This window comes from Manis javanica, chromosome 11 (assembly GCF_040802235.1).
Source record: "Manis javanica isolate MJ-LG chromosome 11, MJ_LKY, whole genome shotgun sequence".
Taxonomy (NCBI): Eukaryota; Metazoa; Chordata; class Mammalia; order Pholidota; family Manidae; genus Manis; species Manis javanica.
This window is the reverse complement of record NC_133166.1, coordinates 103,081,728-103,105,308: the sequence shown is the minus strand read 5'-3', so window position 1 is coordinate 103,105,308 and position 23,581 is coordinate 103,081,728. Positions and strand designations below refer to the sequence as shown.

The window sequence follows — 23,581 nt, the reverse complement described above, 5'->3', positions numbered from 1 at the left end:
AAGGCCCAGGGCCAGTCAGGGAAGGAGGTGGCTTACTCCAGGGGCAAAGAGTCTCTGGGAGAGCCTGGCTCTGCAAGCCCCAGGGGACCCACCTCCTCCAGGCAGCTGCTCTGGATTTGGCAGAAAGTGTGGAGCTGATCCCTTGAACTCCCCTTAACACTATCTATAATCCCCCTTGGCAAAGCTCTAAATGAGCTTGGAGAAGCTGTAGAAGCTGTTGTCAGGAGTCTGAGCTGTTCCTTCTCCAACCCAGCCCCCAGACTCATGCCGCTATTGACATCACTGTTCCTCTAGGTGGCTGGTGGATGTGGCCTCTTCCTCCCGCCTCCCAGGCAGCCTCCACTTACCCTGGAGCCCGGAGCCCAGGGTCCTGAGGGAGAAGCAGCAATGGCGACGGATTGCCTGGCCTTCCAGACTTCAGCGCCAGGTTCCCCTCAGCTGCGAGAAAGATGGGCAGCATAACTGAGTGTAGCGTTGATAAACTCCGGCCTCCCCAGCAGCAGATAAGCCCCGGGTGGGAGGGAGGCCAGTCCTTCATCTGTGCACCTGGCCGCCCGCTCCCGGGGTGAGTGTGGCCCCTCCCTTCTGCCTCTCATTTAATCACAGACTTCCAGGACCTCAGCGGTTATCTAGTCTTCCAGAGTCTGAATCCCATAAATAATTTATGCAAAAGAGGAGAGGTGGAGCCGAAAGAGCCTGGGCTTTGTGATCAGTTGGAGCCTGCGTTGCTGCTGGCTGTGTGACCTTGTGTGACCTTGGACAGGGTGGATAACCTCAATCTCAAATGCGTGAGCTGGGAAGTAGGGTAACACCGTCCTCACGGAAGTGCTGTCAGGAGCAGGGAGGTAGGGGTACGAAGCGCCTGTTACTTCCCTGTTTGTCCCATCACTGTTGTCCCCCATTCCATCTTTATCACCTACTTCTCATCTCTCACCTTTTGTAATTAACTTTAAAAAATCTCACTGAGTTATGACATATGTAGAGGAGACAGCATACATGGCACTAATTCCAAGTGTATGGCTCGATGGATTTCTATGTTGGTAGATACCAATACAACCTCCACCCAGAGCAAGATACAAGTATTTCCAGTGTTCCAGAATGTTCCCATGTGGCCCTTCCCAGTCAGTAGCCAGCCTCCACCTGGAGCTAACCATTGTGCTGACTTCTAGCACCATCAGTTTCTTTTAAACCCAGAATTCCCTTTCCTTCTCCATCACAACTTGGGTCCGGGGTCTTTGGAAACAGCTGACCCTGGCTTTAGGGAACTCCAGAACCTCAGACCTGAAATCCACTTAGTTCATCCCCCTGCCTCAAAGTGGGCTGTTGCTCCTCAGGCCTCATGCCTCATCGGCCATCTCCACGAGGGGAGACTGAGTCACCGTGCTCCTCTTTCTTGCTCTACAGTCTGTGTATCTTGAAATTGCTCCACCACTGGGACTCCTGCTCTGGTTGGGGTCCTCGTGGCCTGAGCCTGTGGGTGCCATGCTGCCTCCAGGCAGGGGTGCGCCTTCTGGGCCCGTGCACCCCTGCAGGCCTGTGGCTCTCGCCCAACTTCCCTTCCCCAAAGCCCTCCTGGGCCTTGGCCACCTCCCCGGGCCGTGCTGCAGCCCTCTCTCTGCTGCCAGACCCCTAAGTCTTTTCGCTGCTGAGTCTGGGGCACAGGAAGAGGGCCATCGGAGAGTGGCCAGGAAGGAGAGGCCGGCCTCAGACCGCCCCCGCCCCCACCTCCTCAGGGGCTCCTCACAGGCCACTTGCCACAAACCCTGCGCCTCCTGCCAAGCCTGCTCCTGCTCCTTCGGGCCCATCTCTGTCAGCCAGCACCGCCCTGCCCCAGCCTCCAGGCCCGGAGGCTCTGCCCTCTTGCCCCGCCCTCTCCCACCTCCCGCACCCGCATGGGGGCTCACGCTGACTTCCCCCTTCATTTCTTGTCTTGACCCTTACAACGCTCTTCTGGTGTCTCCTCCTCACCCCCGAGTGGCCCTCTCATTCCCAGGCACCCCATGTTCTGCTAACCCAGGCCTGCTATTTCCTTCCACACCTCAGGCCTCAACTCTGCCTGAAAGTCTTCTCTCAGCTTCAACTACTCAACTCCTCTCCAGCCATAAAAACACATCCCAAATGCCACCTCTCCTGGGACGCTTTCCCTAACTGCCTCCTAGAAGATGGTTACTCCCCCCCAGTCCCTGAGGCTCTTGGAACAGACCCCCCCCTGCCCCTTTGATAGCACCTTCATCAGTCTGAGAGTCTGTCTTCCAGGCCAGGCTGTGGGCCCTCAGAGGAAAGGGGGCTTTTACATCCTCAGAGCCTAGTGCAGGGCACACTGACCTACAGTAGGAGGTGGTCGACTGCCGTGAACTGTGAATTGCAACCTACAATTAGTGGGTCAGAGGAAAAATTTAAAGTGGGTCTGCATTTTTTTTTTAAACAATGAAAAACTAGAAAATATCAGTATGCATTGTGTGAGCATTACTAAGCATTATTTTGAGAGCTTTCATCCTCTCGTATACACACACATGCACACTTGTGTACACACAGAGGCATGATGCAAAATCATGCAGATGCAGTTTTTTCCCCTTGGGTCACAGCTGTAAAAGCTTGGAAACCATTATTATCCTGCTGAGCGTCTCTCTTTTGGTAAGGTGAGTCCCTTCAACTCTACTTGGCAGCACCGGGAAGTTGACATAAGAAGTCACAGAGGAAAGATGAGACATTCCTGAGTGCCTTCCGTGTGCCAGATTTCTATTTGCTGGCCACTTGATATACCTCATCTCATCTTCCCCACAGCCCTGGGAGGTATGTGCTCAATAGCTGAGAAACCTCAGGCTCAGTGGAGCTAAGGGGTCAGACCCAGGTCCCACAGCTAGGATTTGAGCCCAGGTGTATCTCATTTACCAGCCCTTCCTATTTCCATGATTCTGGAGCCAGAAGCCAATTTCTAAGAGGGATGATGGCGGTGGTGGGGGGTGCAGTGCTGGAGAAAAGTAGGGAGGAAATTGCAGGCCACCTCTTGCAGAAAGGATGAGGTCCTCTGCTCTCTGTGGAGGGAGAGAAGTCAGTGTTCCAGTAATAACCCCTTCCTGGCCTGGGAGGGAGGTGACTGGCTCCCACGTGGAAATCTCCACACCCCCAGGTCTCCTGGCTGGCCTGGCCAGAGGGAGCTAGAATCCTGAAGCCTGGGAGGGAGGCTGCCTTGTTACTTGTTTGTTGGGAGCAGAGGGCGCCAGCAGTAGCACAGCCATTTCTGTCTGGTGGGTCTGCACCACCAAAGGCTACACGGGGTGAAAGGCAGCACCCAGGCTGCGACCCCTCGCCCTCTGCCACCAGGTTTCCGCTGGTCGTCTGCCCCATTCCCAGACCCTCCAGCCCCTGTGGGCTCCTGTGGTGCCCCAGCATCCTTCCATCATAAACTGGCTGTTTACTTGTCTCTGTCTCTCCCACCAGACTGTGATCCCCTTGGGGGACGGGCTGTGCTCCAAGCGCCCAGTCCTTTTGACAGCCTGGCGCACAGTAGGAGCTCAGAGAACACTTGCAGAAGGGTAGGAAGAGGGAGGGAAGGACAGCAAGGAAGGGCAGGGTGCAGCAGGGAGGGAGGGACGGGCTGGCTGCTCCAGCACTCCCGGAGACCCGGAGGGGGGGGGACCAGAGTCAGGGCCGTGCCCCTTGTAGACTGGAAGGAGACGCCCTGCCCTCCCGGAGCCCGAGTGCCTTGGGCACACACCTGGCTCCCCGGCTCTGGCCACTCCAGGCCACCGTAGCCATTTCCTGGGTGGAGAAGGCACTGCTCTCACTCAGGTTTCTGCTTGGGATTTGGCGAGATCTATGGTGGTCCTCCCCGTTCTGGAGCTCTCGCAGGCCCCCCCCTCTGGACATCCTGTGGACCCCACTGATCTCTGAGAGTGTAGGTTAGGGGCTCCCAGGTGGGTTTCGGAGGCGGCTCTGCATCTGAATCTTGGTGCTGGCTGTGTGAGCTCGGGCACCCTCACGTAGGTGCTGCCTCTAACTCCGGAGAGAGCCTGCTTCATGGGGGAAGTCTGAAGAAGACGATGTCTGCAAAGTGCGTGGCGTTCAGTAGAGTCCCCTTCCCTTTTCCTCCACTGCAGTTTTTCTGAGGCACTGGCTTCTCAACCACCTTGTACCAGGCCAGCCCCAAGACTGGCTGCCCACAGTCATGGGGACCCTCCCTCTCGTAGGACCCCTTCCACCACAGGCTGACACTCCTTCTGTGGAGCTCTCCTCTCCCTGGTCGGCTATAAGCACTCCCCGGGGCCTCCATATCGGGTCCTGTTTCTGGTCTTCAGGACAGCTCGAGGACTCGGTTCATTTACAGACCACCCATGTCTGATACAGACTCACCCGATAAAAGACCCAGCTCCTCCTGGCTTAGGTGACCCCAGGCCCTCTCCCCTGGCAGCTCCCGGGAAGGGCTGAGGGGCCCCACCTGGCAGAGATCCGAATGTCGCAGCTTGGCAGCAGCCCACAACCATTCCATGCTGGCTGTTGTCCCAAGCCAGAGGGGCAGCCAAGCCCAGCTGCGGACCCCCGAGCCTCGCCCGCCTCCCTCCCTGAAACGCCCCCTACCCTTTCTGCAATCAGGTGGGGGTCTGGGCAGACTCGGCTTCATTCTTGAAAGGCTCCCTCCTGCAGCCAGGGCCCCAGGACTTTCCTGCAGACACAGTGCACGCCTGGGATCCCTGTGCAAGGGCAGGGGGAGGAGGGATGACTCGAGGGAGGCAGCCAGTACTCTCTCCTGCCCCTGGGCCTTTGCACACGCAGGGTCCTTGCCTGGAAGTTCCTTCCTCACTTGTATATCTTTGGAATTCCCTCCCATGTCTGCAGTCTCCATTCCTATGCAGCTTTCTCAAGTCTTCCCTGACCATGGCCCCCTCCCACAATTAATCAGCCCCTTGCTCCTTCTCCCATCCTCTGAGAACTCACAGCCAGTATGATGCTCAGCTCCTCTTGGGCTGTGAGCTCTCTAGAGCAGCTCAGTGGTCCCAGAACTAACAGGAAAATACCAATAGGTGTGTTAATACTGTGAGAGGAGGAGGTTTGAGTGTCTCTGCATGGTGTTTGTGGTGCAAAGGGAGGGAACCCCCAGGGTACATTGGGAGCCAGGGGGAGCTGCCTGGGGAGAGGGCCTCGGGCCTGGGCAGCTGAGGAGAAAGGGAGACAGGGCAAATGGGGAGCAGAGCAGTTAAACGAGGAGAAAGGCCAAACCTCTTCTAACGGAAAAAGAAAATGAAATCAGAATGAGAATTGATGAGGCGGAGAGAAAAGGAGACTCATTTCATCAGCAGGTTTGCCAGATGAAGCCCAAAGATAAATCACACAGCGGAAGGAGCCCTGGTCCCGTGCGGGGCGGGCTGCCTCTCCCTCTGTCAGCTGCCCCAGGCAGGCCTGTGAGATAAATGGCTGCAGCTGAGGCCCCGGCGGGGGTTTTTTCCTCCCCTAACTGCAGTGAGAATGCCTGTCAGCCCTCAGCCCCTCCTCCAGGCCTGCCCTGGCCATTCTTTCACCAAGACCCTCCGGTAGCTTGACCCCTCCTCCCGACCCTGTCCAGGAGCCCTCTGGCCTCTCTGTCTGCAGCCTCTTCTGGCTCCCCTCCCTGCTGCCCCAGCTCTCTCAGGCCTGTGTAGACCATTTCTCAGAGGCTCCATCTGACCTCCTCGGCCCATCATCCAGGTTCGCTGAAGCCAGGGGTCAGGCCATGGGCAGTGGTGGAGAGGATATAGGACAGGGCTGGGAGCCAGGCCTGGCCCGGAGACAGACCTTGAGGTATGGCCTTTCACTTCTTGAGGCCTTGGGCTCCTCATCTGTGAAATGGCCTGGAGCAGCGACTCTAAAACTGTGGTCCCCAGGTTAACCGTCTCAGCATCACCTGGAGACTTGTTAGGAATGCAGATTCTCGGGCCCACTCCAGCCCTCCAGAACCAGGAACTCAGAGCTGGGAGCCTGGTAACCCAGGTTTGAACAAGCTCTCCACATGATTCTGATGAGCGCTCATGTCTGAGACTCTCTGGGCTAGACCATCTTGAAGGCTCCCTCTGGCTGAGATTAGAATTCTATGAACAAGGATGGTGTTGGCTGGAGTTAAACTCTGTAGACGATGAAATGCTTAGCATTCTGACAGATAAGAGTTGAGTATACCAGACCCCTCTAACCTTTTCTCTCCTGGCCACAAGGAAACTCTACCCGATGAGCATTAATAGAGCGCCTACTGTATGCTGGCACTGAGAGAGTCTTAGAGATACTAGGTTCCAGGGAGGTCAGGCAGAGAGTCACAGATAAATCCCCACTCTAGTAAAGTATGATCAAAGTCATCACACAAGAGTTCACCAAGGGCAGCAGGGCACAGCCTAGGCGGCACACAGTTCTGCCTCATGTGGGCAATTGAGCAAGAATTCGGGGGAAATTTAATAAAAGCCATTGAATTGCACACTAAAAACGGGTGGATTTGATGATATGCAAATTGTACTTCAATAATTGTTTTAAAAAATTCACAAGGGAAGTGTTGCCTGAATCAGTAGGTCAGTGGATGCACAGATGGTCGAAGGCGTTCTGTGCATATTGCAGACACAAGGAGCAGAGGGCCCGGGAGGAAAGTGTATGAAGTGAATTCCAAGGACTGAGTGTTTCCTCTTAGGTCCAGAGCCTGGGAGTGATGTGGTGAAGAGGCTGGAGCAGCAGGTCAGAGCTGGAAAGGTCTGGACACGATGCTGCGGGGAGAGGGGGCCCAGAGGGGCACCCAAGGCGGCCACCAACCTAGCCAGTGATGATAATCTGTTAGGACTGGGGCACCTTGTAAATTAACCCTTCCTTATCCTCCCTCTTGTGTGACTGCGAGTCCTAACTCACAGCATCCCTGTAGGGTCATAGGGGCCATCAGCCCTATTTAACGGAAAGGATATGAAATGACTTGCCCAAGGTCTTAGAGCAAACAAGTAATGGGGCCAGGGCCAGAAGATCCACCTTGCCTCCAAGTCTAGTCCTTGTTCTCCCAGCAGGACAGCAGTGTTAGCAATGGCAGCTGCTGATGGAGGACTGATAGGAGCCTGGCCTTGGGCTAGGGGCCTGACATGAGTGGGTGCGCTGAACACTGAATCACTGGGAATGGGCACTGCAGATGAGAGAGGACAGGTAACTTGCCCAAGAACATTCAGCTGGTAAAGCCAGCACTTAAACAAGGTTCTGGCTGGTGCTAAAGCCTGTGCTCTAGACCCCGATCCCACATCACCCTCCCCCAGTCGCCACTGCCCAGCTCTGCTGGGGCCCAGAATGGAATGGGGAGATTTCCAGTTGACTTTTTATTCCACCTCCCTTGGGCCTGGGCCCACCCAAGAGAATCTGGCCCCTGGCCTAAGTGAGCAGCCCTTCTTCAAGGGAAGGCTTTTCCCAGTCTGGCAGAGGCACCCTCTCCTCCAGGCCTGTCCTGCCTTCTGAGCCCAGGACACCCACCAGGGGACCAGCGGCTCCTGGATGTCCCAGAGCCCGGTGGGCGGAAACGCTTCCATCATGATCAATAACGGGCATAATTCAGTGACTGTGGCAAGTACAAAGGAATGAGGGGTAAATCAATATTTAGAGGCTTCAGAATTAAACTAATTAAGAGCCAGCCTTAATGATTTTTACTGTCTGGGAATAAAAAAGATAAAAAGCCCACCTATATTTTATGATTCTACCTTCATAGCTTGTAGTAACTTGGGAAGATCAGAGGAAAAGTGCTCCCAGCCAGCCAGCCCTGCTTTCTGCATCACAGGGGAGGGAAGCAGGACAGGGATGGGACAGGGCACGGGATGCACCGTGTGTTGTGGAAGGCCACGGGCTTGGGTCAGGACCCTACAGGTTGAACTGTGTTCCCCCAAAAGATATACTGACGTCCTAGCTCCCAGTAACTGTGAACGTGACCCTAATTTGGAAATAGGGTCTTCATAGACATAATCAAATTAAGATGAGGTCATACTGGATTAGGGTGGGCCTAATCCAAAGACTGGTGTCCTTATAAGAAGAGAGAAATCAGGACACAGACACAGAGACATGGAGCATTCCACACAATGGAAACAGAGTGAAGTGTCGCATCAGCAAGCTGAGGGGTGCCAACGATTGACGGCCAGCACCAGAAGCTAGGAAGAGGCAGGCAGGATTCTCTCCTACCAGTTGCAGAGAGAGTCCTGCCCTGTCAACACCTTGATTTCAGACTCCTGGTCACCAGAGCCATGAGACAATACATTTCTGTTGTGTAAGCCACCCAGTTCGTGGTCCTTTGAGATGGTAGCCCTAGGGTATCAACACAGGGATCCTGGATTCTCGTTCCCACTCTGTCACTTACTAAGATGTGCAAGCTTGGCAAGATGCCTAACTTCTATGAGCCTTAGTTTTCTCCTCTGAAAAATGGGGATAAGACTTGTGCCTCTGTCTGCAGTGCAGATCAAATGAAAACACGAGTGTGAAATATGAGCTATAAGTGCTACACAAATATCACTGAGGCTCATTGCTAGCGGGAAGAATCTGGGAAGGGACTCAGGAGCCATCTGTCAGATGGGCAGGAAGTTCCCTGCCAGCTCCCAGGACTGGCTAGAAGTCCAATCAGATCACAGGTGTGAGGTGTCTGCATCATTAAAGATATTACACACATGAAAGGTATCTTATTGTTGTTCTCAACAGGGATTTTATTTGCAGCCCACTTGGCCCTAGTTTTCTCATCTGTAAAAGGAAGGGCTGGACAATCTTATTTTAAACGTACTTTTCAGCACCATTCTCTGGGCTTATTTTTATAGTAAAAAAAAAGTAGCAAGTCTTAGCAGCCCAACTTGTTCTCGTCCTTAAACCTGTCTCTGCAGCCCAGTGGCCCAGGACAATTCAGGGACGTGCCAGCGAAGTCCTGTGGCCAGAGGGCAGCAGTGCTCTGGGGCTTTGCTCCCATTTGCCCCCCACTGCCTGAGTTAAGGGGCAGGGAACTAGCTCACTCTCTCCCTGTCTCCCTCCCCTCGAGTGTACCAAGCCTGAAAGGAACAGGAAACCACGCAGGCAGCAAATAAAATCTCTATTGATCATGAGATGGCTGGCATCCCAAGTCCGGCTAGCTCCCAGAACTGTTCATCTTAGGTAAACGTTCCTAATGATCCACTCATAGTTAACCCTGGAGCTGTGGCTTGTTAAAGTGCAACGGAACAGGGTGGCAGCGCATGGAGCTGCAGCTGCTCTGCAGGGGCCTCTTCTGGGGCTCCAGAGGGAATAAGGTTCTCACGGGGCTCTCGGTGTTCTGGAAGGAGCTGTATGCTGCAGCAGTGGGGTTCAAATGGGGGAACAAAACTTCCTGCTGGGTGACAGCCAACATTCTGCCCAGATGGGTATCGGTGTGGTGAATGCACATCTTATACACCACGCTTGTCAGAAGGCTGACATCAGCATCACCACACTAACCACCACCACAATGCCATCACCCAAGATTTACCACCACGCCATCACAGTAACCATCTCCATCAGTAACACCACCCCTGGCCTCAGCCTCATTGTGAGTCAGTATCATCCCACGGCTGCCCTTGCCCTCCGCTGTGGTCACTGGGACCCCCACACATTGCTATCATCTCCTGCATCCACTGCCAGTCACCATAAATACCCTGGTGGTCCTGAGGAATTCGCATGGCTTCAGCATTGTGACATGTGCAGAATCTGAAACAGATACAGATGCTGCCATTCGGAAACATACACAAATTAGAAGATGAGACCCTTTAATGCTAACGTGAGGATGAGTGGATTCCCACGCACACAGAGGGCCAAGCTCAAAGAGGCATGAACAAGGGTGTGTGATGTACAGATGGAGAACCCCGGAGGAAGGGGCGTGGGGGTGGTGAGTGCGCAAGGCACGGGCCTGGTGTGGCCAGGAGAGCTCCACAGTCTGCTTGGGGACTATAAAAATGACAATCTTTTTGCCTCTTATTATCTCTGTGTGTTTCAACTCTGGCTGCCCCATAGAATCATACGGGGATTTAAATATATATATATATACCGATGCCTATGTCCCACTCCAGAACAATTAAATCAGTCTCTGGGGGTACGATGCAGGCATGGTATTAAAAAACAAACAACCCCTCCAGGATTTCTTTGTATATAATTTTACATCAAAAGAAAAAAAAAACGAGAACAAAATTGAACTCCACAGTTCTTGACACCGAAATATTTAGGGAAAAGCATACCAGTGTCTGCAATTCACCTCGAAATGTACCAAAAATAGTAGATGGATAGATGGAGACAAACGTGATAAAGCAAGTCTAGGAAAAGCTTCATGGGAGAATCTAGATGGTGGATATGGGGCTGCTCACTGTGCATTCCTTCAGCTTCGCTGTATACTTGAAATTTTTCATAATAAATATTGGGGGAAAACATCCCCAGCTGGTTCCAATGTGAAGCCAGAACTGAGAACTGCGTCTGAAGGCAAAATCTGTAAGCAAGGGGGCTTCCCCGTCCTCCACCCTCCACGTGAGAGAATGCACCCCCACTCCCACCAGACTACTCAGACCCTGGTCCAGGGCTTCCCAACCCTTCTTAGGTCGCAGCCCATGTAGAGCAATGTATTTGCACAGTGCTCCTGGGGAAAGGGAGGCAGCTGTTGCAGCAGGAGCGAGTGGCTGGGGAGATGCCAGCTGCCCCAGGCCTCACAGGGCTGCCCCGAGGGCCCAGGGCTGCGCTGGGACCCACTGCAGCCATACCAGCTGGCCACTCTGCTCAAAGGCCCCCAGGTCTCCCCTTTCTAAACCCCAGCTCAGCATTCTTAGCAGGGATTCAATCCTTTCCCAGGAAAAACCAGTCCGGAGTCTGACTATTGCAGTACATGTGCCTCTGTGTGTGTGTGTGTGTGTGTGTGTGTGGCAGGCCACCGGGCAGGGGCCCGCCCCCACCTCCTCTGCATGCTTCTCCGTGCCCTGCGAGCCCTGTGGGGGGCGAGTGCCATGGCAACACTGTGCCCTTTAAATGTGGGAGTTTGTGCGGCTATAGCAAAGCAGCATTAGGCAATTTAATTAAGAAGCTGGCAGCAGACAAACTTTGTGAGTTAAAGGCATTTTATTAAATCCCATTGTATTATGCAGCTCAATTCCCCCAGGAACTACAGAGCTCAGGGAGGACAGGGGAGAATTTGCTGGGGTTTTCTTTTCTCTTCCTTGCTTTTTCTGGCCTCCCTTCTGCTTCATGAAAGCATTCACAGAGTGCAGGGGGACCCCAGCTGTAACTGCCTGCTCACCCCCGGCCCCAGCGCCAGGCCCTGGCATCAGGTCTGCGGGAGCAAGTCTGGGGAATATCATCTCCAGGACTGACTCCGTGCCTTTGCGGTTGCAGAGCGCATTCCCCGCGTTATCCCAGGGCCAGGCCCCGAAGCCTAGCTTCCCTTGCATTATCTCAGTGGATCCCCCCACATTCTTGGAGTAGGAACTCCTAGCCTTCCCGCTTTATAGAGGCTTATGGACATAAATAGCCTGCTCAGGGCCTTGTGAGCAGTATGCAGCAGAGTGGTGCGTCCAGGCAGACTGACTGCAGCGGCCCTGGTTCGAAACACTTCTCCCAGCTGCCTCTTAAGGCTGCTGATCTTTCCCTGTTTCACCCTGCAGACTGGGTTCCATTCCAGTCTCCCAGGCAGGAAAGCAATTCCAGGCTGAAGCTGTGGTGGGCGTAGGGAATCTGCAGGACCTCGACCTCCTAACCTACCAGGCCTAGAACGTGTGAATGTGCCTTGTGAAAGGTCACCCAAACCCTAAGACCTTGGCAACACACTAGAGGGTACAGCCTTTCTTCCTGGTCAAGAGTGTGTGGCTGGGACTTGCAGCCAAGACCATCTCCTCTTAGGACCAACAGTCAGGAAGCCAGGACGTTGTGGCTGGATGGCGGGGAGAACTTCCCTGTGGGGAGAGAGGCTGAAACCGACAAGGCGTGACTAGCCAGGAAATCACATGACACAGAAACGGAGCAGGGCTCTGGGTGTCTGTGGGCACCCACCTCCAGGCTGCTGTCCCCAGGCTGGGGAATGGTCCTGGGGCTCCGGGAGTCTGCCGCGGGGCCCCACCAGAGGCTGTTCTCCCCTGGCAGGCCCGCTGGGCTCCTCACCTCTGGGAGTCCTTCCCATGTGAGCAAGCATGGGGGGGGTCCAGCCTGGCCCTAAGGCAGCTCTGGAGAGGCCCACTGTCCTCTCAGGCTCCAGGGCCTCCTCAGCCTCCCCAGGTGGTCGGCCAGATCCGATGGGAGAGCCCAGGCTTAGGAGATGTGCCAGCAAGGGGTGAAATACCTTTCACTCTGCAAACTATTCGCTGAGCCCCACCCTGCGCATGGCATCACAGAAATGAGTAAGACAGGGTGCCTGCCTGCCAGACCTGCACTTGGGGACAGTCCTCTTGGGCTCAGTTTCCTCAATTCTAAAATGAGGGCACTGACATATGCCTCGATGGCTAAAATAAATGCAAAAAAATCAGCTGATTTCATCAAGGGCTTATTCTCTGCCAGGGACTTGCCACTTAATGATCTCTTTTAATCCTCAAAATTACACTATTATATTATCCCCGCGGTGCAGACGAGGAGACTGAGGCTAAAAGAAGTTAGGCCTCTTGCCCAAGGTCACACGGCTAGTAAGGGGCAAGAACCAGTGCTCTTAACAGTGAACACGTATGTATATATATATATATGCATATATGTGTACAGCCACATATATTATGTAATATAAACATAACAGCTTTGCATGTAATTCACATACCGTAAATTCACAGGCACATTGTATCTGAAAACTCCATTCAATAGCTGGGTTTGCCCCCATGTTTAAGAATGTGCTGTCGCTACCTGACAGGAAGAAGCGGTTTTCACGAACGCGCGGCCTGTCCTCTAGGGAAAGGGGGGCTCCGGAGCCGTAGCACAGGGAGCCGGCGGACGTAGGCAGGGGCTCCTCAGAGGCCTGGGTCCTCCTTCCCCTGCCCTGCGGCCCTGCCAGCCTGCGCCCTCTATGCCCCTCTGCCCTCCTGGTGTTTCACCTGCTCCCCCTCCTCGCCTGCCCCCTGCAGACCCTGCTCGGTGCCTCTCCCACCTGCCACCCCCTTGCCCCGCCTAGCAGAGACCAAGTCACAGCTGTGCGTGCCATCCAGGTGGCCTGTTTAGAAGTCCCTGGAGGAGTGGCCGTGTGTGGGGGGCAGGCAAGGGGACAGAGCTGGCTGTAGGGGAGGGCCAAAGGGCCAGCTCAAGGGATGCCCAGGTCCACACCGCCACTGTATGAGTCTCCAGGGAACAGCAGCCTTTGAAGGGTTTGGCAGTAAGAGATCTGCTCTGGGTAGAAACCCAGAGGTTCGAATCCCAGCTCTACCACTTACCAGCTATAGGACAATCTCCCTGAGCCTGTTTCTTCTCATCTGTATAAGAATATTGTCTTGAATTTTAATAGGCACCATCTATCGAATGCTTACTATGTGCTGGGCCTTTCACAGAGCTTTATTCTCATTTCATACATACAACAACCCTAAGAGAATGGTCGTGTTATATCTACAGAAGGGGAAATGGAGGCTCAGAGAAGTTAAGCAACTTGCCTAGGGTCATACAGCAAGTACACACGAAAGCCATGACTGAAGTCCAACACTGTGTGGACTTGACTCTTAACTCTTAACCACTCTTAATCCTTCAGTCTTAACCACCACACCAACTGACAGGCTGCAACAAAGCCTATGGAATGTGTACGAAAGGTCCTTAAACAGAAATCCCAGAACTAGAGCGAGGGGCTTCTTCCCTAAGCCTCACATGGCTCTGCTTCAGCCGGTGGGTTTCCTCCCGGTGACATAAGCACAAGGGCTCCCGGGGCTATACACCACCCCATCAGCTGCAGGGTTCTGCGTGCACGTGTGCGTGTCTGGGGAGAGGCGTCAGGCAGAGAGGCGCCATGCCTGGCCAGCGAACCACCTTGGAGGTAGTGGGTTTGGAGGCTGCATTTGCCAGTGCTTGCTCTCCTGGGCACAAGGCCTGTGTGGTGCCAGCTCATTTTTACAGCCATTTTCCCAGAGCATTATCAGGGGAACATTCTCCTCCATAATAATGATAAAAATAATAATAATTAACACGGCTGTAGCTTGTATTTCTCCAGAGTCTTTTATCCCCAGAACTCAGAACTTTGGACAAACAGCTAATCTGCGGGCTTTCCAGTCACCCTCCAGGGCCTGGGAAGCCTCAGGTATTGCCAGATCTTCTGGATGTCTACTCCAGCTGGGAGGCACGCGCAGGTGCCCAGGAGACAGACCTGTTCCAGGAGCTGCCCTCTGCGAGCGTCCTCGGCAGAGCTGGGACACGGCCCCGGGTGCCCTGCCTCCCCACCTCTTCTCCCCATCACCCCTCACATTCTGGGATTGTCCTGTGCCCAAGAGAGCAGAAGAGCTGAGGGAGGGAGCAGGTGTCAGCTGTCTTTCTCCGACCTCCAAAAGCCCCCCCATCGATCCCGGGCTCCCCCAGACAGTCAGCTCTGCCTCAGCAAGGTCAACCCCCTGCTCCTGCAGCCAGTGGGGCCACATCCATCCGGCAGGTCTGGTCCCTGCAGAGGACGGCTGATGGCTTTCTCTGGAACCAGCCAGGAGTCATTACGCACCAAATGTCTGGTTTAAACAAGTGATTAGGCAGCTCTATTAAGAGCAGACGTGCTTCTCACCCGGGAGGGACAGGAACTTCCCGAGGGAATGAGGGGAGAGGGAGGGGGACCTCGGCCCGTGCAGCAGGGGGCTGCCTTCCAAAGCATTTCGCAGGGAAGCCAGAGCAAGGTGGAGCCCGCAGGTCTGAGAGCTCACGGAGCCTGACTCCGGATCTTCAGACACAGGGCCCATTCTGATTGTCCAGGCAGCCCACCCGCACCCTGACGGACATGACAGACCCAAGCGATTTACACAGAGAGAGAAGGCAAAGCTCTCCTGTAGCCAGTGACTTCAGACTCCCCACCACACTCCTGAAAAGCAATTACTGGGTCTGAGTTCCATTTCCTTTGCTTTCTCCAGGAGTGGCAGGACGGGGAAGGGGTGAGTAGGGGAGACATAGGCATAAACATACTCCCCTACTATCTCCAGAGAAAAAGCCTACTTACTCCTGAGTCCACCGATGGGCTTTAGAGTCTGGCAATGCCTGCCCCTGTATGCAAATGTGTTTGTGTGTTTGTGTTTATGCATGTATGTGAGTGTATGGGAGGGAGCATTTTCCAGAGCTTGCAACAGATTCTCAGTGGGGTCTAGGACCCCCAAGATGTTCAGATGGACTGCTCTATTCTTTGGTAAGCTTTGAAGATGATGGGGTGGCCCCTTTCCACAAAGATGATACCGTCTTTCAGAACCCAGTGAGGGGTTTGCAGGCCTGGAGTCCACCTGCTTGAAGAGGGGGCTGGGGCATGTTTAGGTCCAGCCCAAGCAGAGCTAGGACAGAGCTTTTTGCCAGGCAAAGCTGGGGCTGCCTCTAATCCAGAGCTCGTGATGAAGTGCCTTCCTCAGTGCCTCATTTTTCCCATTGTGACAGCACCGTATCTGCTGTTCCCTGTCATCCTGGTGACAGCCTTCTTAGGATGAAGGTAGTACCGGCATCATAAGTTTCCCCACAACCCCAGGGGCTAGAAGATGATCAGGTTCAGGAAGCTGGGAATCAAAAGCTCCCCACACAGTAGAGTGGAAAGAACAAAAGCCTTTAGAATATGAAAAGGCCTGAATTCAAATCCTTTTACCTCTTAGTAGCTGTGTGACCTTGAACAAATGACTTAGCCTCTCTGAGCATCGGTTTCTATACCTGTAAAATGGGAACAATACCTCACAGGGTTATCTGGAGCACTAAATGAGGCAGTACTGACAGAGAATCTGGCATAGTGCTGGTACGCTGAAGGAGCTCAGTAAATGGGTTCTCTTTCCCAGCAGGCATAGGCAGGGACATGCACACCTCTCTCTATCTGCTGCCCCGCTGTAGTATCAGAAAACAGGGCCCACCCCAGAATGGCTGCTTGGTGAGCTGTGAATGGCAGTCAGAAGCCATTTCCCCTGCATTGACCAGACTTTGCCAACCCTCCTGTCTGCCTGGGGCCCCCTCGTCCCCGAAGGGGCCCTCATATCCCACCGCCCGCCCAGGCTTTGCCTCCGCATGGCGCAGTCTGCCCTGTGAGTCTCTCCTGGGGATGAGCGCGGTCACGGGCTCTCCTTGATCACAGGGCAGACCCCTCGGCTGCTCGACAGCAGCCCACCCCGACTCCCGCCCTGCCCCCCTCTGCAGTCCTCCCCTCCTCTGCTCCCTCCCCTGACCTGCACAGGGACCGGCTGGTCCCATCTGTGCTCTCAGGTCTTCGAACTTGTTGTTCTGGAATGTCCTTCCATTCTCCGCTTGGGGAGCTCTTCATTGCCCTCCAAGTGCCAGCTCAACTGTCATCTCCTCTGTGACGCGTTCTCCCCCTCCTCTGGCTCCCGCACCTATGCTCTACGCTCGTTAGCAGGAGCCATGCAGTGGCCTTCTGCCTCCCCTGCCTGAGCCTCTTCAGAGCAGGGGCTGGGCCTGTTCCGAACAGGGTCAGGCACGTATGTGGTCGGTGCTCAGTAAGTGTGGGTTGGGGTAAAAGAACAAATAGCTCCCATGTCTGGCAGTGGGGTCCCCTTAGCAGAAGGCTTCCTGTACAGGTGGCAGTCCCCCCTCAAGGGTGGCTAGCTTGGGCCATGCAGGAGAAGGCCCAGCCCTATGTGAGGACCAGTTGAAGAGGCGGCTGACGGTTGGCAGGCTGATGTGCTCACCCCATTTGGACTCCACACTTGTCTACTCCAAGCTGTGGGGCCCTGCGGCTTCTGCGCATCACCCCAAAACCTTCTCTACCTTGCACCTCCTCAGGGACAGGGAGAGGCTGAGGGATTAACCATCATGAGCACTGGTGACATTAGGTCTAGCCTGGGAGACTGTCATCCTCAACGCATGTCACAGATGAGGACACCAAGGCTCAGAGGTGACCTACTTGCCCAGTCCCGTGAGGAGTCGCCCAGAGCTACACGCGGAGGCAGGTCAGTCCAGCTCAAGAGCAAGAGTTCTTTTCTTTACGAGATGCTGTCCGCTGCGGCAATCCTACCACAGCATCCAGAGGACACAGGAAAGGGGAGAGGCTCCCGCTGAAAAATCGTGTGCCTGTGGTATTTCTCCTTCACCGATGATGAAGACAAAGTGAATGGGTGGAGGATGGTTCGGATCCATTGCCAAAGTGGCTTTGGGTGGCCTCTCCTCCACCCTGTCGCGGGTCAGAGGATTTCACACTGGAGTTTAGGTTTACACAGCAACCCTCTGAGCAGGTATTGCCACCTCAGTTTACCCAGGAGGAACGGCTGTTTAAGCTACTTTTTCTCTAACCCAGTAACAACCCCGAGGCCTTTGTCCCGCCCGTGTTCAGCTATTGCAGTTCTTGGCCAACTCAACCCCAGAGGCTGGGCAGCAGGTGTGGGGAGGGGTGGAGGCGGCTGTCCAGGTGAGAAAGGGGGGGGCACTCCAGGTGAAAGGGGCAAATAAGGGGAAGGAGCCAGCCTGCTTGGACTGAACCAACCCATCTTATCAGGGACTTGAGTGCCTTTATTTATTTATTTATTTATTTACTTATTTATTTATTTTGGTATCATTGATCTACAATTACATGAAGAACATTATGTTTACTAGGCTCCCCCCTTCACCAAGTCCCCCCCACATACCCCTTCACAGCCACTGTTTATCAGCGCAGTAAGATGCTGTAAAATCACTACTTGTCTTCTCTGTGTTGCACAGCCCGCCCCGTGCCCCCCACGCACTATACATGCTAATCGTAATGCCCTCTTTCTTTTTTCCCGCCCTTATCCCTCCCTTCCCACCCACCCTCCCCAGTCCCTTTCCCTTTGGTAACTGTTAGTCCCTTCTTGGGTTCTGTGCTTCTGCTGTTGTTTTGTTCCTTCAGTTTTTCTTTGTTCTTATTCTCCACATATGAGTGAAATCATTTGGTACTTGTCTTTCTCCGCTTGTGAGTGCCTTTATTTTTTGTCAGACATACGAGACCTGAAAAAACTTGGGACTTATTTCTATGCTTTTTTTGAGGTGGTTTTTCTGTGTGTGTTACTATTTTTCTTTAGTTTTTAGAGAATATTCCTTTCCAAAAATCTACTCTTGTTTCCACTGAAATTGAGAGAAAACAGGGATCATAGGGTGCCTGGGAGAGTGGAGCTCAGGAGCAGGACAGCCGCTCAGAGAGAGCTGCTGTGGGTAGACTGCAGGGCAGCAGGCGCTGGGGCGGGGCAGGGTGGAGGGCAGGACAGGGCAGGGACCAGCAGGGCCATCCAGGAACGAACAGTGGCCATGAAGAAGGCTGGATTTCTTCCTTGCATGGGAGCTATTTCAGGACCGGGGTGGGATTTCGGGCAATGTCAGCACCTTGATTCAGAGCCAGGGCCCTGCAGTAGCTAAGCAGTCCTTCCATCTTCCCGGGGGAACCATGAGGGCGGCTGGCTTGACCCTTGCTGGTGTGGGGGAGAAGGTGTCTCAGTGGTGTGGTCTGCAGTGACCAGCAGATTCTGACTCCGGGTGGGAAAGGAGCGAGGTGGCAGAAAAGGAGGGTGGAAAGTTAAGGGGAAAAGAAGGCCTCGAGGAGCCTGGTGTGGCAGGGTTAACGGTTTCTTTCCTTCAAGAGAGATTTCATGCCACGTTGAATAAATAAAATACCACGCAATTGCATGAGATGCGTTCCACGGTGTATTAGATACCACCACACGGTTACCCGTCTGTCAGCTGCCATCAGGGTGACTGATGACTTATCAAAAGCCACTCTGACATTTCCAAATGAGATGTTTTGATAGAGGTGCCATTCAACTGGGCCAAAAAAGCCAGAGAGAACGTGAATGTAAATGAGGAACATCTGTCACCTTTGTGTCACCTATTTAAAGGGTTCCTGCCTGACAAGAAGGCCTTCTCCAGGAGAGAGCTAAGGAGGGAGAGAGAGAAAGCCTACAGCAAAGTGGGCAGGTGAGCTGGAAGGGCAGACGAGTACAATCCTCAAAGAGCCCACGGAAGAGACAGGCTGCTCCCTGGGAGCAGTAGGAAGCCGGGCAGCGGAGGCCAGGCGAGATGGCCCGGAAGTTCATGCTGAGCCACTCTGTGACTCGGCAGAATGGAGAGCGAGGCCTCTGGCCTGCCCTGTCCAATATGGTAGCTCATCTGTGGCCCTTGAGCATCTGAAACGTGGCCATTGCAAACTGAGATGCGCCGTACGTGTAAATGAACACCAGCTTGTGAAGGTCAAGAATGCAAAATATGTTTGTAATGCTGATTACATTTTGAAATAATTTGGTGGGGGGGAATATTGGATTAAATAATACATCATTAAGCTCACCTCTTTTCACTTTCTTAATGTGGCTACTCATATGTTAAATTCACATATGTGGTTTGCATTATATTTTATTGAATAGCATGAGCAAAGACTGTAGATTGAAAAGCCACTGGTTCAAATCCCACCTCCACTATGTACTCGGGGGCTCCTGGGTGTGTCACTCAACCTCTCCGAGTCTCAGATTCCTTATCTTGTCAAATATGAGATGATGGTTGTGTGTTCTTATGAGGGTGTGAGGATTAAATAAAGTGGTATGTGGAAAATACCTGGCATGGTACCAGCTACACGGGTGGGCTCTCCCACCCCCGCCCATTCCTGGGAGCCAGGACTGAACGCCCGGCCAGCCTCCTCACTCACTAGCTGTGAGAATCCGGAAAACCATTTGCCCTTTGCAGACCTTGGTTTTCTCAACTGTGAAATGAAGGTGCAGGGAAAGTGGAAGATCCACGGCCAGGATTCTCACCTGATCCTCGTCGACTCACCCCCTGTGCACGTGTAATGCTTGCAGGCCCAGGCTTGCGCAGGTGTGGGCAGTGAGATATTACCGACTCTATATAAGTTGCTCCACACAGGGCACCAGTGCTGCAAGGCGGCAGAGAGGCCTGGAGGCAGAGGCTGGCTTGCTGCATGCTGCATGCAGACTTGCTGGAGACAGGGGGAGGGGTTCTAGTGCCTGACCTGCTGCCTAAGAGAACAAAGCTGGGTTTACACCCTTTTACCCTGAATGTTCTGCTGTCATTTTTTGGTCTCACAAATCCTGAGTGAACTTGCCTGGGGCTGAAACCCTCCGGGGAGACAGAGGGATTGGGGCAGGTGACTTCTGAGTGATAAGAGCTGGGCATGGAATGGGCCCTAAGCTCCCTGTAAGGGCAATGGCGGGCTGCAGACTCACCCCTCAACACCTTTCTGCAGGGCGGGCCTAGGAGTGGGGTGGAAGGGAAATGTGTGCTGCTGGAGGGAGACGTGGGGAGAGTCTAAGAGGCATTCAAAGCAATGGGTCTAGCTAAAGCTGCCGAAGGCAGGACTAGCAGCGGGGAAGTGATACGGGCTAGAACTGGCAGGGTCGGTACTGGGGCGGGTAGGGGGATAAAAATGGGGAAAACGCAAAGAGGAGAATGATGGAGAGGGGTGGCCTTCCCTCTGGAGACAGTGACATCAGGGCCTGGGCAGGGCACAGATGGAGCTGTGGCCTCTCGAAAGAGCCCCCTCCCTGCTCAGTGCATCCCAAGCGCTGGATCCCTGCGTGTCAGCATCAGAAGCCAGAACCCTGACCCAAGCCAGCGGCCGCAGGAAGCTGCGGCTCAGAGAGGGACATGCCTTCCTCTCCCCATTCGCAGCTCCGCGCCTTCCACCTCCCATGGGGGGTTTGTGCTTTCCACTGAACTGAAGATAGTACCTTGGTAGGGACCAGTAGGGCCCCCTGACAACATCCTCTGTGCCCAATTGCAGGATTTACTCAAGGGGTCGTGTGGGGTGCTCAGCACTTGCTCCCTGCTCTGCAGACACCTCCACCCACATGGCTTCGTTACCAAGCCATTGTTGCCACCTTCCCCACTTTACAGAGGGACTTAAGGTTGCCAGGTGGGAGTGACAGGCCCTACCCAGGCTGCTCCTGGCCAGAGCGGAGGCCCATCTACCAACCATGCTGCCTCCACTGGTGTGTGGAGCCGGCATGAGGTTCTGCCAGAGTGACAAAGGTCAGAGGTGGAAGCTGCAGAGTCCAGGGCCCTAGCTGCAGGCGGGAGAAGCCAGGTGTAGGGATTTGTGGAAGGCCACGGAGCAAATCAGTGGTAAAGCCAGGACATGCCCACAGGATTCCCGAGTCCACACCTGCCTCTCAAGCAGCAGAGACTGATGCGGGGCAGCCCGCAGCCAGGGGCAGAAGCGAGGACCTAGGGTTCGTTCCCTTACCGGCTGCCGCTCAGAATTTAGGGTCAGCTCTCACTGGGGAGTGACCTGCTGGGTGTTGGGGACCCAGGGCTGCACAGCTCTCCACCCTTAAAACCACAAGACTGAGGTCCTCGAGGGCAGGGTGGGTCTGAACCGAGGGCATGGTTCCCGGCACAGCTGCAGGGCCGAGTGAATGGATGAACCAGCCAGCCTAATGGGCAGTAGGGCTGTCGGGGAGGGTGTGGGAGGGGAACGGGGACTGGGCCTCGGCCCTTCCCCTTCCTGCGTGAGTGCCGGACATCGTTCTGGGTGCAAACCAGGAGCAAGAGATGAGGGAAGGGTCCGAGAAGAGACAATTCAGCAAACGTCAGGCAGCATGACAGGCTGAGCCCGGAACCCTGGGTACCCGAGAACAGGTCCCTTCCCTCCCTAGGCCTTGGCTTGTTCAGTAGGAGCTGGGGTTAGACCACATGGTCTGAGGCCACACCCCACACTGACCCCCCAGGGCTAGCAGATGGGGACACAGCCCTCTCCCAGCTGTAGTGAAGCCCCTCCTTGCCCTGTGACAGCAGAGGGGCAGGTGGGGAAGACCGAGGCCAAGCAGAGGCACCCTGGCTCGGGAGAGGCAGCCAGCTGCTCCTGGAAACTGGGTCCCCAGAGGCTGCGCAGCCCGAGGTAACTGGCTGTGACAGAAGCGAGCCAGTAGTCAATTCCATTCAATAAAACTTTGATTGCCTAGGAGCCTTGTAAACAGGCAGCTCCCCCAAGGGCCTGAGACACACTTCCTCCGTCCCTCCTGCCAGCACCTGCTTTGCCCCGCCCATGTTAGCCTGGAAACATCCCTCAGCCTCTGGTGCAAGGTGGGCAGCTGAGAGTTAAGTGCCCCCCCTCCCCAGCAGGTGAGGGCCCAGGGCCACGGGACAGTGGAGGGAGAAGGAGCCAGAATCACTTAGCCCTCATTAGTCCAAATTAAAGTCAGGAGTGAGATGACAATTACAATTTGCAGTGGGCTAATTGTTTTCCCTCAGAAGCTGATCGTTTTGCAGACTGGGGAAATTGTTCAAAGTCCCAGGTGGATTGGCTTTGAACCCAGCTGAGGCAAGGCAGTCTGTGCCTCCTTCTGGCCATCCCCCTCTTCTCCAGCCTCAGGCTTCTGCCCTTTGGGACCCTCAGGCAGGGAGAGACTAGGGTCTGGGGGTCCTGGTGGGGTGGAGGGGAGAACACCCGCAGAGAGGCAGGGCTGCGGGGGGCAGGTAGGAGGTCCAAGGTGCAGCTGTTCAGCAGCCGGCGGTGCTCAAGCTTCCAGACCAGCTGCCAGGAGGGGGCGCTTTAGCAGGTGACCCCTGCCCGACATCCTGCCGTCTGCCGGCCTGAGTGGTGGGCTCTGGGAAGCATTCTTGAACTTGCCAAAAGTCCCCATTTCCCCCGATAATTGTAACATTCAATAGATACGATGGCGTATGGAGAGGCACGCACTGGTTAAGGAGGGTTAGGGACTCTGGAAGGAACAGACAGTCCCTTCCCAAGGTGCTTATGAAGTTGGGGCGAGGGGTGGACAGGCTCTAAGGGAACACGGTGAGCAGAACGGCCCTCCTGAGCTGTTCCCACCCTGATCTTGGAAACTAAACGTGTCACCTTACATGGCAAAAGGGACAGTGCACATGTAGGCAAGGCCATGGGCTTTGGGGAGAGTGTTGGTGACTCTGGGTGGGAAAGGTGTACCCACACACGTCACTAAAGCAGAGAACTTCCCCCAGGAGGAAGCAGGACTCCCAGCACGCCAAATATTTGATGTCCCGATGGTAGTCCTGAGAGGTCGGGACCTCTAGGATCTGGCTGCCAAGCAAGGACGCAGGGACCTCAGTCCTCCAACCACAAGGGGAGGGATTCCACCAGCCCTGGAGGAGCTCGGAAGCCACTCTCTGCAGCCCCTCCAGAGCTGGACCCCTTGATCTTGGCCTTTGGGAACCCAGAGCAGAGAAAGCAGCCAGGCGGGCCTGGATGGACCTCGGACCTCTGGAACTGGGGGCGACGCACATCTTGTTCGAAGCCGCTAAATCTGTGGTGCTCGGCCCCGGCAGCAGTGAACAAACTCGGGAACCGAGCAGGGTGATGGGAGGAGAGACTTGGTGCTATTTACTCTCGGGGGCCAGGGCGGATGTGTGGACTGGGACCTGAATGGGGAGGCAGAGTAGGGTGACCAATTCGTCCCCATGTCCCAGTTCTAGCACTTAAATCCTGAATCCCATAAACTCCTCAGTCCCAGGCAACCAGATGGTTGGCTATTGTAAGCAGAGGGAAGAGGGCTTAGGTGGGCATTCGGTGAGTTGCCACGAGAAGCACCCTGAG

General features: G+C 54.6%; 1 protein-coding gene across 2 annotated transcripts in view; it reads right to left on the bottom strand.

Moving 5' to 3' along the window:
- LRRN2 (leucine rich repeat neuronal 2) overlaps nt 1-23,581 on the bottom strand; it is a 58,050-nt gene that overhangs the window by 6,229 nt on the left and 28,240 nt on the right. The window contains exon 2 of one of the 2 annotated variants that reach the window (XM_037015347.2): nt 348-438. The exons of the other annotated variant lie outside the window; for it this stretch is intronic. The gene's annotated coding sequence lies outside the window, so the exon portion shown is untranslated. The remainder of the gene's footprint in view (nt 1-347; nt 439-23,581) is intronic. 2 annotated transcript variants of the gene reach the window in all.